The sequence below is a fragment of the Protopterus annectens genome, chromosome 9.part0, assembly GCF_019279795.1.
Source record: "Protopterus annectens isolate FY-2018-M chromosome 9.part0, PAN1.0, whole genome shotgun sequence".
NCBI classification, from domain to species: Eukaryota; Metazoa; Chordata; order Ceratodontiformes; family Protopteridae; genus Protopterus; species Protopterus annectens.
The window spans coordinates 703342120-703354186 of NC_056743.1; the positions used below are offsets into that span (position 1 = coordinate 703342120).

General features: G+C 45.8%; 1 protein-coding gene across 4 annotated transcripts in view; it reads left to right on the forward strand.

The window, feature by feature from the left end:
* The window catches only part of BRD2 (bromodomain containing 2), a 1415611-nt gene that overhangs the window by 434367 nt on the left and 969177 nt on the right, over window positions 1–12067 (forward strand). The gene's annotated exons all lie outside the window — the stretch shown is intronic.

The following is a 12067-nucleotide window of genomic DNA, read 5'->3' on the forward strand; positions in this document are numbered from 1 at the left end:
GTTTTAAATATAGTATCCCAGGGATACAAGATTTCATTTTCACACGTTGCCATTCCCAAACGGATGACCAACCTTCCTCCAAATCGGTGGGCGGAGGCCCAGAAACAAGGTATGTCCCTCATGAATATGGGGGCTATTCAACCAGTACCAGAAATGGAAAGGGGCAAGGTTTTTATTCTAGACTTTTCATGGTACCCAGAAAAGACAAATCGTTGCGCCCGATCCTGGACTTATCAATTCTGAATACATTTCTGGACATTCCAAAATTCAAGATGCTGACTCTTCAACAGTTGCTACCTATGATCGGCAAGGATGCCTGGTTGGGAACTCTGGACTCAAGACATACCTGCATATCCCAATCAAGGAATCTTGCAGAAGATACCTCCGCTTCAAAGCAGGCTATTTGCATTACCAGTTCTCTGCACTGCCCTTTGTGAAGACCCTGGGCACAGTAGATAAGCCAAAGTGCCTGGCACCAGTAATTTCGTTTTGCAGGCAAATAAATATTCAAATTTATCCATACCTGGACGATTGTCTAATTCAGGCAGAAAGCATGGACACTCTTCTAAAACATCTTGTGTTGTAAAAAGGCTTCTAACTTGTCTAGGGTACACCATAAACTAAAAGAAATCACAAAATTTATATTCCTGGGTGAAAGCTTGAGTACAACTGCCCAGATGACTTGCCTTACGCCAGAAAAACAAATTCAATTGATGCCTTACTTCAAACAGGTGGCCACTAAAACCCAGCTATCTACAAGACAAATTTGGCAGGCCTTGGGGTTCATGGCCTCCTGCATTCTTCTAATTCCGTATGCAAGACTGCATATGAGGAAACTTCAATGTTACCCAAAAAGCTTATGGCGTCAACATTGTCACAGCCTGCGAACAATGATTCCTATCATTCCTTGCCTGCAACTAGAGTTCCTATGCTGGGCAGAGGCCTGCCACCAAAACAAGGGACTGTCATTAATTCCACCCCTTGCCGCCCAAACCCTGACTACAGACTCATCAGACTATGCTGGGGGGGGCCATTGGAGCCCAAATCAAATGCACCTTCATATCAATCTGAAAGAGATGCTAGTTGTACAGAATGTTCTGACAGCCTTCAAGGACTGTCTTCATCCGGGGCAACTACTGATAAAGACAGACTATACCACAGTCATGTGGTACATAAACAAGCAGGGGGTACCCATTCCTACCCCCTTTGCAGATTAGCCATGGCATTGTGGAACACGTCCTTGACTTATCAAATACTTTTACAAGCTCAGTTCCTGGCAGGAAAGCAAAATACTCTGGCAGACGAACTAAGCAGAAATCTTATGGACCCACACGAATAGAAACTGGATCCACAAATCTTCACCATGTTGACATGCAAATGGGGGAGCCCAGACGTAGTTTTGGGGTGGGGCAAAAAGATCCATCAGTTCGACAAATTCTGCACAAGAATTCATCGCAAAAAAGCTGATGGATGCTCTGTCCTTCAGCTGGAAAAACCTATCAATCTATGCCTTTTCCCCTCTGCCTCTGCTCTCCAAGTTCTTACTAAAAGTCAGACAGGAAAAACAAAAATGATTCTGATTGCTCCAGACTGGCCTTACCAACACTGCTACCTGCTCCTGCACAATATGTCGCACCTTCCTCCGTGGTACCTGCCTCTGACACCTCACCTACTCTCAGCAGAACTATCAAATTTTGCACACTCTGCTCCAAACTTTGACTCTTGCAGCATGGCTGTTCAACTAATTTCACCAGTTACATCTCTCAGCAAACCTGTGATGAATGTAATTTTGGAGGCTAGAAAGCCTAGTACTAGAAAATCTTGTGCTGACAAATGGAAAACTGGAATAAGTACAGCAATGCCCAATATTCCTCAGATTCTGCAGTACTTAACTGAGATGCTTCACAAGGGCCTAACTTTTTCTTCTTTAAAAAGCCATTCCTCTGCTATTTCAGCTCATTACAACATAGAGCCTCCCCTCTTTTCTCATCCTCTGCTAAAGCACTACCTTAGAGGGGCCAGAGATTTAAGACCTCCCTGGAGAGCACCAACTCCTGCATAGGACCTCAGTTTTGTTTTGGAAAAACTCACTCTACCTCCTTTTGAGCCAGCTGCAGACCTGAAATTTCTCTCTTGAAAAACTTTCTTTTAGCAGTCACTTCAGCTAGACTGATTTCAGAACTACAGGCTCTTATGACAGTGGAGCCCTTTCATTATTTCTTACCCTGACAAGGTGGCTCTCTGGACCAATCCATCCTTTATGCCTAAAGTGATATCTAGTGTATCCCTTAATCAGACCATTCAACTGTCTACTTTCTTCCCAAATCCACAGAACAGGGGTGAGCGGATTCTGCATTCATTGGATGTACACAGGCAACTAAGATTCTACTTAAACAGGACAAAATCTCTAAGAAAATCTGAACAATTACTGGTGGCATTTGCTGCAGGGGCAGAGGAAAAGGCTATTTCAAAGCAGACTATTTCCGAATGGATAAGCCATATCAAATCTCATTCCACCAGGGCTGCATTTACTTCTGCAGCCTTTCTGAGGGGCTCCTACCAGAGACATTCTAGAAGCTGCTACCTGGAGCTCAGCCCATACGTTCGCCAAACATTACCATTTACCTCTCTTCTCTAAATCCAGAGCAGGCTTTGCCACTGCTGTCCTGCAGGGCCTTATAGCTGCGCCTAATGCTGTATAAATCCATCCTCCCAACCATAGCTTTGCGATTCTATCCAAATGTAATGACTGCAACAGTGAAACACGAATAACAGTACAGTTGTGTACACTTACCATAAATGTAGATGTTGGAGTGTATTCACTGTTGCAGTCCTGTTTACCCTCCCTCCAGTCCAGTTTTTTTCTCTATATGTATGTATGTAAAATATTCTGCTCCCCCATTTGGGGGGCACCTGACATCTAGGGCAAGAAAAACTGTAATTGCGTTGGCTGCATGTTTTATACCCCTGACGACCTGACTTCATTGAAGAAGGTGCAGCAACCGACGCAGAACCCAAGACTTTGTTGATCAGGCCGACTGAGGGCAACCTGCCAGCAGATTGCCCAAATGGTAATGACTGCAACAGTGAATACAGTCGAACATCTACATTTATGGTAAGTGTACACATCTGTACTTTAGTGGTGGGGTCGTTGAAATCGCCCATTATTAATGTGTTTGGTTGAACCCTAATAATTTCCAGCATATCAAGAAAAGAGCAGTGGGAATCCATGGTGGGGGATCTGTAGCAAGCTACAATTTGGATTGCAGTTTTGCCCAGAGTTAGTTGCACTTGGATAAAAAAAAAAAATTCTAATCTTGTTTCCTGCCTTTCCTGTAACTAGTCTAGTCCAGATACAGAGTTGCTTTATCCATGACTGTTTGTAAGCTTCTGAGCCCCCCATGCCTTTGTGTTGGAGAGAAGCATTTTATCTTATTTACCACAAAATCCAGGTACAGATTCTTAGTTTTTGCACTTGAATTTGCTTATTCATGCCCAGCACTTGTTCAGAACTTGTTGGTACTAAATAAGCTACAAAGTACTACAGCACTCATCCTTCCTCTTTACCTAGAGGAAAAACGTTTTTCTACGTACTTTCCTCACTTGCTTAGAGCAAAACGGCTCTTATACTCCCCTTACTCACTTGTCTAGAGGAAAATAGTTTTTTATTCAGGCATGTCAAAGGGTCAGCTCCCAGTGTTCTCTCCTGTCTGATGAATCTGGGCATCTTGGGGCAATGTAGCAATTGCCTCATGTACACAGGCAAACCTTCTCCTCTTACCACCCAACACCACAACCTGTGACAGATGCACTTATCTAGCCAAACTGGAGGTAAAGCCCTCTCTAACCAAGACTGAACTTGACAGTCAAGAGGAGAAGGTAAACACTTGCACCACACCACACTCATCACATAGTCCCACTAAACCTACACCACCAAAATCCACACACACAAATAAAAACATTCGCAGAGGCTCTCAATAATAATCTGCTCAAGCAACAGAGACCTCCAAAGCAGAAACACAAGCAACCTCCACTCCCCATCACAACCCGAATGATACAGCCCACAGACTGTGTGCCACTCAACCACAGCTCATAAGGCAAAAGCAACCCACCCAGCACACTTGTCATAGGTGACTCTATAGTCTGGTACACTGATGTCCCACTCGTCAGGCTGAACAAGGAGAAGGTTACTGTCAGCTGCCTGTCAGGTGCCGGGATCCGCCACATAACCCACAGACTCTGGTCACGCCGCAAGAAGTACAGATATGACTCTGTCATTGTCCATGTTGGTGTGAAGGACAGCAAAGCCTTGTAGAGGTGGGGAAAAAAGATTTGTACTTCTGCTGCCCTAGCTTTTAGGGCAACAAATTACCAGTCTCACATGGCCATGTATTCCCTGGCTCTCCTGGACAAAGCATCCAAAGATCTTAATGACTTACCTGACTGTGCTGTCAAAGCATCCTTGTCTTCTGTAGTCTGGCTTGTCTCTCAATTGAACAAAGCACTCTTAGGTGTGCATACGACACAGTTGATGCAGAAGCCAGGTCAGCTGCATCAGTGCTTAGAAGATATTCCTGCTAAGTCTGCAGCCACTCCCTGGTGACTTCAGAGCCAAGCTCCCAGATGCCCCCTTGGATCACTCTGGCCCTCTTTGGTGCTAAGGCAGCTGATCTCTTAGTGTCTCCAGCAGAAAGGGAAGGAGCATCAAGGCCTCAAGCACCTCCTTGTCTCTCCAATCCCCAAGTACTAGACAACTTCCTGGCTAAAATACAGTTTATAAGAAAGGCAGAAAGGCCTTCAGCCCCCATTAAGTCTAGAAGGTCTCCCAGGAAACAAACTGCCCAGCCAAGGACCTCTCAGTCCTCTGGCCAGAAGCCTCTCTTTCCAGACAGGGCAGGTGGTGTTGGACTGACTGCCACCAGTCTTTCCCCCTCCTCCTGCCACCATCCCCTTGTCCACCTGTCTCTCTCACTGTCTCCATGCCTGGTCCCTGGTAACAGACACATGGGTCTTGTCCATCCTGAAGGACGGATGTTTTGACTTGTTAACTCCCCTGCCAAGATTGCCTACCCCTCCCACATCCCAACGGTTCCTCCTACCCTAGGTCTTAAACATAAAGGCACCGTAGAATCAGCCCCCCCACCCCCACCCCCGCCCCCGCTTGAGGGAAAGGTTTCTACTCAAGAATTTTTCTGGTACCCAGAAAGGAAGGACCATGGAGCCCCATCCTGGATCTCTCCCGCCTCAACCTCTTCTTAAAGGTTCCCTCCGTCAGGAATCTAACCTTGCCCAGTCTTTCCACTCATTCTCCTTCAGGCTTTCATGGTAAGCCCGGACATAAGAGGCCTGTCTTCACATCCCCATAAAGCCTACCTCCAGGACATGCTTCAGATTCATAGCAGGCTCTTCTCACTTTCAGTTCTATGCATTGCATTTTGGGATCTCCACCGCCCCAAGGGTATTAACAAAGTGCCTGGCCCCAGTCATTGCCTACTGCAGGACAAGGGGAATACAAATATTCCCATATTGGGACGACCTACTCATTCAAGCAGCATACACATCCTCCTAGCTCACACCAAGGACCTCCTGCACTTGCTGCTGTCTCTAGGGATTCTGATAAATTCGCAAAGTCCCAACTCCACCCCACAGAGGACATTGTCTTCCTGGGATGCAGGATCATAATAGCCTCCCTTCCGGAGGAAAAAGTATCCCTCTCCCACCACTTCCAATCTGCCCACCATTCATCAGCTCTGACAGAATTCCTAAGACATCTGGGGTACATGGCAGCTCCTGTCCCCATTTTACTCCTAACGAGGCTCCACATGAGAAAATTTCACTGGTACCTTCACTTGGTATGGACCCAGCACTCACATTCTCTAGAGGTCAGGGTTCCACTCCTCCCCTGTCTTCACCAAGAATTAAAATGGTGGCTTGCCAAAGTTGCCTTGACTCTGGGTCTGCCACTACAAATGCCCTCCCCTTCCCAGATCATGCACACAGATGCCTCTGACCTGTGCTGGGGGGCAACTCTGGGCCCAAGGGCAGTGCAAGGTTTGTGGGTAGACGCAAACAAATGCACATCAGTCTTAGGGAAATGATAGCAAAACTCCTCGCCCTGCAGGCCTTCCAACCTTAGCTCCAGCAGGGCCTCTTAAAGAGTATTCACAGACAACACCACAGTGATGTGGTACCTGAACAAGCAAGGAGGACATAGTCGTACCTCCTATGCAGACTAGCTCTACAGGTATGGGATCTTGCTATCTCCCAGGGAATCTCCCTCCAGGCAGCCTACACTCCTGTCCCAGCGCAACTCTGACAGATTTATTAAGTAGAACCATTTCAGACGGCCACAAACGGATGCTGTCAAGAGTGTTGTTCCTAGATCTGGTCCACAAGTGGGGTATTCCTCAGACCAGTTGCCTCCTCCATAAACGGGCAACTTCAGAGCTACTGCTCCAGAACTCACAGCCCGAAGGCATTGCAAACAGACTCCTTCTCAATGTCATGGAAGGAGAGGTTTCCTGCATGTCTCCCCCTTCCCCTTCCCTCTAATCTAGAGCATCTTACTGAAAATTCAGCAGGACTCACTGAAAATCTTGATGGTGACCCTCAATTGGCTAAGGCAGCATTGGTTCCCTCTTCATCTCTCCAAGGGCAATCACCACAAGTTACCTCCCTCAGTGGACCTGCTCACACAGCATAAGGGGACACGGATACACCCACAGTGGCAGTCTCTGCACCTCTCCCTGTGGTAGATAGCATTCTGATCCCCTTTAGACACCTGCACAATGAGGATGTGCTTTCAGTCCTGCAGTAGTCCAGGAAACCCAACACAAGAAAATCTTCTCTCCAAATGGAAAAGGTTTTCCTTCTGGTGTCATAAGAGACAGATGGAGCCGCTGGACAGTGAGTTGCCTCTGATTCTGTCCTACCTGTGTGAACTCTTGAAGACAGGCTTGTTATATTCCTGTGTAAAAGGACACCTGTCTGCCATTTCTGCTTGCCTACCTATGGATCCTTCGCTGGCGTCCAGATTACCAGCGAAAGTCTTCCTGAAGGGGCTTCTGCATGTCAGACCTACCAGGAAATCATCTCCTCCTTCCTGGGATCTGAATTATGTGCTAGAAAAACTCACCTTGCCACTCTTTGAACCGGCTGACAAGTCCACCTTAAAATTTTGCACGTGGAAAACAGTCCTGCTAGTAGCTTTGACATCAGCCAGGAGATTGTCAGAGCTTCACGCCCTTGTGGGCTACCCTGCCCTTCCTGGTTTTCCATCTGGACAGGGTCATCCTAAGGATAAACCCTTCCTTCACCCCCAAGGTTGTCAGCGACTTTCCTTGAGTCAGGGTATCTATCTGCCTACCTTCTTCCCTAACCCTCAGGGAGAGTCCTTCATTCCCTTGATGTCCACAGGCAACTCTGATTCTATTTGCATAAAACTAAACATTTTCGCAAATCAGACCAACTGTTTGTCTCCTTCCACCCCAGGGCTCTAGGGAAGGCAGTAGGCAAACACACCATTTCGTCATGGATTGCCAAGGCCATCTTTTTTTTGCTACACACACCATGGGAAGATGCTTTCAGGCAGTGTCAGTGCCCAATTCCACAAGAGCAGTGGCCTCCTCTGGTACCTTTTTCAAAGGCTTGGACCCTAACTCCATTCTGGAAGCAGCCATTTGGTCCTCTATACATACCTTCACCAGATACTACAAACTGGACCATATTTCCAGAGCCAGGGCAGGTTTTGCCAGGGCTACCCTGCATGGATTCCTGGAGTCTTCTACCAGGCCACCCCACAACCTATAGTGAGCTTTGGTATTCACCCACTGGTAGACTACTGTAACACTGGAATAGAAGGACATAGGAAAGTTGTGTAAAAACTTACGTAACCATAGATGTCCTCTTTTTCCATGTTGCAGTATTCCTTCCCTCCCAACTTCCTCCTTTTTTTAACATTGCACTTGTACTCCGTGGCTCAGAGACGGGCTCCGTCTGGGGCTTTGTTTTATGTTCTGAGGGCCGATGCATACAGACGTCACCTTTATGGCCCACGTACCTGCCTGATGTCCGCACCAAGTGGGACTGGAAAATCTTTGGAAACCTGCCCAGACAAGCTAAACAGAAGAACAATAAACCCACTAGCAGAATACTGCAACATGTAAGAGAAGGACATCTATGGTTATGGTAAGTTTTTACAAAACTTTCTTTTCTGCAAGGCAATCTTACAAGTACTGGGAGTCATGGCAGCCGCTATCCCCATGCTCCCTTTAGCCAGGATGCACATGAGAAAACTCCAGTGGTACTTAATGGTCCCAAAACCAACACTCCCTAGACAAACTAATTCCCCCTTCTGCACTGCATACAGTCAGAATTGAGATGGTGGATCCAAGAAATCCTCCTGAACCAGGACATTGCCCTACAACAACCCCCCCACGCACACACGGAATCCATGCACACAGATGCATCAGATCTAGGGTGGGGGGCAACTCTGAATGATTTCATTGTACAAGAGCCTTGGAACCCTGACCTTCAAAAACAATATATCAACGTCAGAGAGATGACTGAAGTCTTGCTAGCCCTCCAGGCCTTTCTCCCTCATCCTTCAACTAGGCCGCCTTCACATTCTTACAGACAATACCAAAGTCATGTGGTACCTGAATAAACAAGGAGGGTCAAAGACCTATCTGTTATGCTGGATAACCCTACAGATTTGGGGGCTAGCCACCCACACAACCTTTTCCTGCAGGCCTCTTACATCCCCTCTCAGGAAAACAAGCAGATTTGCTCAGCAGAACATTATCTCACTTTCACTCATGGATGCTAAACAGGGAAACCTTTCTAGACATAGTCCACCACACTTCAAGTGGATCGGTTTGCCTCCCCCCAGAACAATCAGCTATGCAGATTTTGCAGCAGGGATCACACTCCATCAGCCTGGAGAGTGAATACCTTCAGCTTCTCCTGAAAGGGGTTGTTCCTTTATGGATTCCCCCCTTCCCACTAATACAAAAATCAAGAAGGACCAACCAAAAATGTTGATGGTGACTCCCTAATGGCCAAGGCTACACTGGTTCCCCTTTACTCTTTAGCCAAGGGCAATCACAAGTTACCCCACAAGGTGGACCTACTGTCTAACAAAAGGGATTTCTTCTTCACCCACGGCTACAAATGCTAAATTTAACACTTTGGGTGATCAACTTCTAATCCCTTACAGGCAACTCTACTCTGAGGACATGCTTTCAATCCTGAGGGAGGCCAGGAAACCCAACTACTTGAAATGGGAAAGATTTTTTAAATGGTCTCATCTTAAGGACAGGGACCCACTGCAGGCCCACCAGTCCCTAGTCCTAAGCTATATTTGTGATCTCATTAAGGCTAGACTGTCTTACTCCTCTGTGGAAGACCACCTTTCAGCCATTTCAGCCTGCTTACCCTTACAGCCCCCCCGCTTTCCAGGCTGGACGTTAAAACTTTTCCTGAGAGTGGTCCTGCATATTAGACCAGGGGGTCCTACATATTAGACCACCAAGAAAACCCGTCCCTCCTTCCTGGGACCTCATCTTTGTTAGAAAAATTCACCTTACTTCCTTTTGAGCCGGCTAGTTCAGCCAGCTTACAAATGTGCACTTGGAAAACCATTCTTTTAGTGGCAATTCCTTCCACTAGAAGAGTGTCAGAACTACAGGCTCTCATGGCCTGTCCTCCTTACACCACCTTCCACAGTGACAGAGTTACCTTAAGCACAAGCCATTCCTTCATGCCCATAGTGGTATATGAACTACCTTAAACCAGTCCATCCACTTACCTTCTTCCCAACTCCAGCCAATAACGCAGAGGGGGGGGGGTCCTTCATTCCCTGTACACAGACAATCAAGATTCTACTTAAACAAGACCAAGTCCCTCAAAGTCTGACCACTTCTTTATCTCCTTTCACCCCAGGGCTCTGGGCAAGACGTTCTCCAAACAAACCAATTCCTGTTGGATCAGGAAATCATTTTTTTTTTTTGTTACTTAACACCATGACAAAGTCTTGGCTTATGGTGCAAGAGCGCACTCAACCAGGGGCATGGCTGCCTCCAAGGCCTTTCTCAAAGGCCTAGACACAGCTTCCATCCTAGAAGCAGCTACCTGGTCTACGGTTCACACTTTCACCAAATTCTACAAATTAGACCAAGTCGCAAGGGCCAGAGCTGGCTTGATAGAGCAGTCCTGTAAGGATTCCTCTAACTCTGCCTCCTCCCATCACTCTTCCTAAGCTGTGGTACTCTCTCCATGAATACTGCAACATTGGAATAGAAGGACATAGAATAGTTGTGTAAAATCTTACCATAACCATGGATGTCCTTCTCTTGACATGTTGTAGTATTCCTTTCCACCCTCCATAACTCCTATTCTTCTCTTATTGCAGGGTCTGTCCTCTGACCACTGCTTCCACTATCAGAAGTCTTATTTCTGTCTTACAGTGGCATTTGTTCCTTTTGTTGGCATCTTGTTCTCCTGTCCGGTCACTCCTCTGGGCTTTTAAGTTTTGAGGTCTGTGCCTGCAGACATCACATTTAAGGTTCCTGGTTTATGGCCCTACGTGTGATGTCCCATGCACCTACAGCAGCCAGGCATCCGCTTTTGTATATTAGCCGACGTTGGATTGCCTGAGGCGGAAAATCCAACACCATGAATACTGCAACATGGAAGAGGACATCTGTGGTTATGGTAAGATTTTACACAACTAATCTATATACTTACCATGATGCTAGTTCGGTGTGCATCTGTCTCTTCATATTTCACCCTCCTCCTCCCTTCCACATTTTCACTATGCATTTGCTTAGTTGCTAGAAGACTAGAAGACCATAATGGTCCAAGACTGAAACCTTCTTTAAGGCACAGTATTTCTTACCGTGGCTTCCTTGGGGGGATCCCATTCAAAGATATTTTTATCTCTGTAGGTCAAGCTCTATCTGAAACACTGCAGTTAATACAGAGAATTGTGGGAGAAAGGAGATAGACTGCTGTCAAATCTGAAGTTTTTGACAACACCTCAAGGTGAATAACTTCAACTGTCTGGACTGATGGAGAGGGGCAACAAGGATCTAATCTTATGACAAGGTCATAACATTACTTAAAAGACCACTCCCTTTGTGTTACTTCATTGGGACCACAGTTATGAATATTCCAGAAGAATTACTCTCTGAAATTCTTGTTTTTTGGCAGCCAGAACATTGAGAATTGGAGTTGTGTACACATCATGTTGCAGTGGAAAGATTCTTTGGCTGCTGGCCACATCAGACCTTTCTCTCTTTATGGCATTTTACCTCTTGTATAGCACTTCTATAAAGTCTTCTGTGGGGTAGTGTCATTTAAGAGTATAGTGTGAAAAGTGTCATGACAATCCTTGTATACCCACTCTTATTTGAGTAGACAACATACGTATATGCTTTTGTAAACTTTATTTTATTCCTTTGCATTTTTTTTTTCATTTGTTAGCTTGGTGGGTGTATTTGTCTCATTTCTTTTTCTCATGACTGTTTTTTTTTTGACAGTAGGCATATTTTCTCTCATAGCATAGAAAGCATCAGAGGGGAAAGTGCAGTAATATACGGAGAACCATATTATGTATGTAGTGCTACATACTTGTAGAACGTTTGGTCTGTGCTGTCGATCTTATATACAGATGCATTAAAACAGGGTAAAATGATAGTGGTACAAGACTAAGTATAAACTTACCAGTTGAGGGGAAAATGTTCTGCAACAGATGTTAATGCAGGTAAAGATGGTTGATTCTTTGAGTGCTTAAAGTGCTTACATTGTTGGCTATTTTTAGCAACGGCTTACCTTTTTAGTCTTTCTGAATGGCTTTCTCGTTTCCCAGAGGATGATGTAATGTCCCCACTTTGTGTGTTTGGGGTGATGTTTACATTTCTTTGGTGTGTATGTGGGGATGGAGAGTAAAGTTAAGTGAATCTTAGCCTTGATGTTTCAGTAGCACAAGTAGTCAGGCTGCTTAAGCAGAGCACCCCCTTGGTTGCTACAAGCAGTCATTGAGACATTTCCTTCAATAGTTTAGATT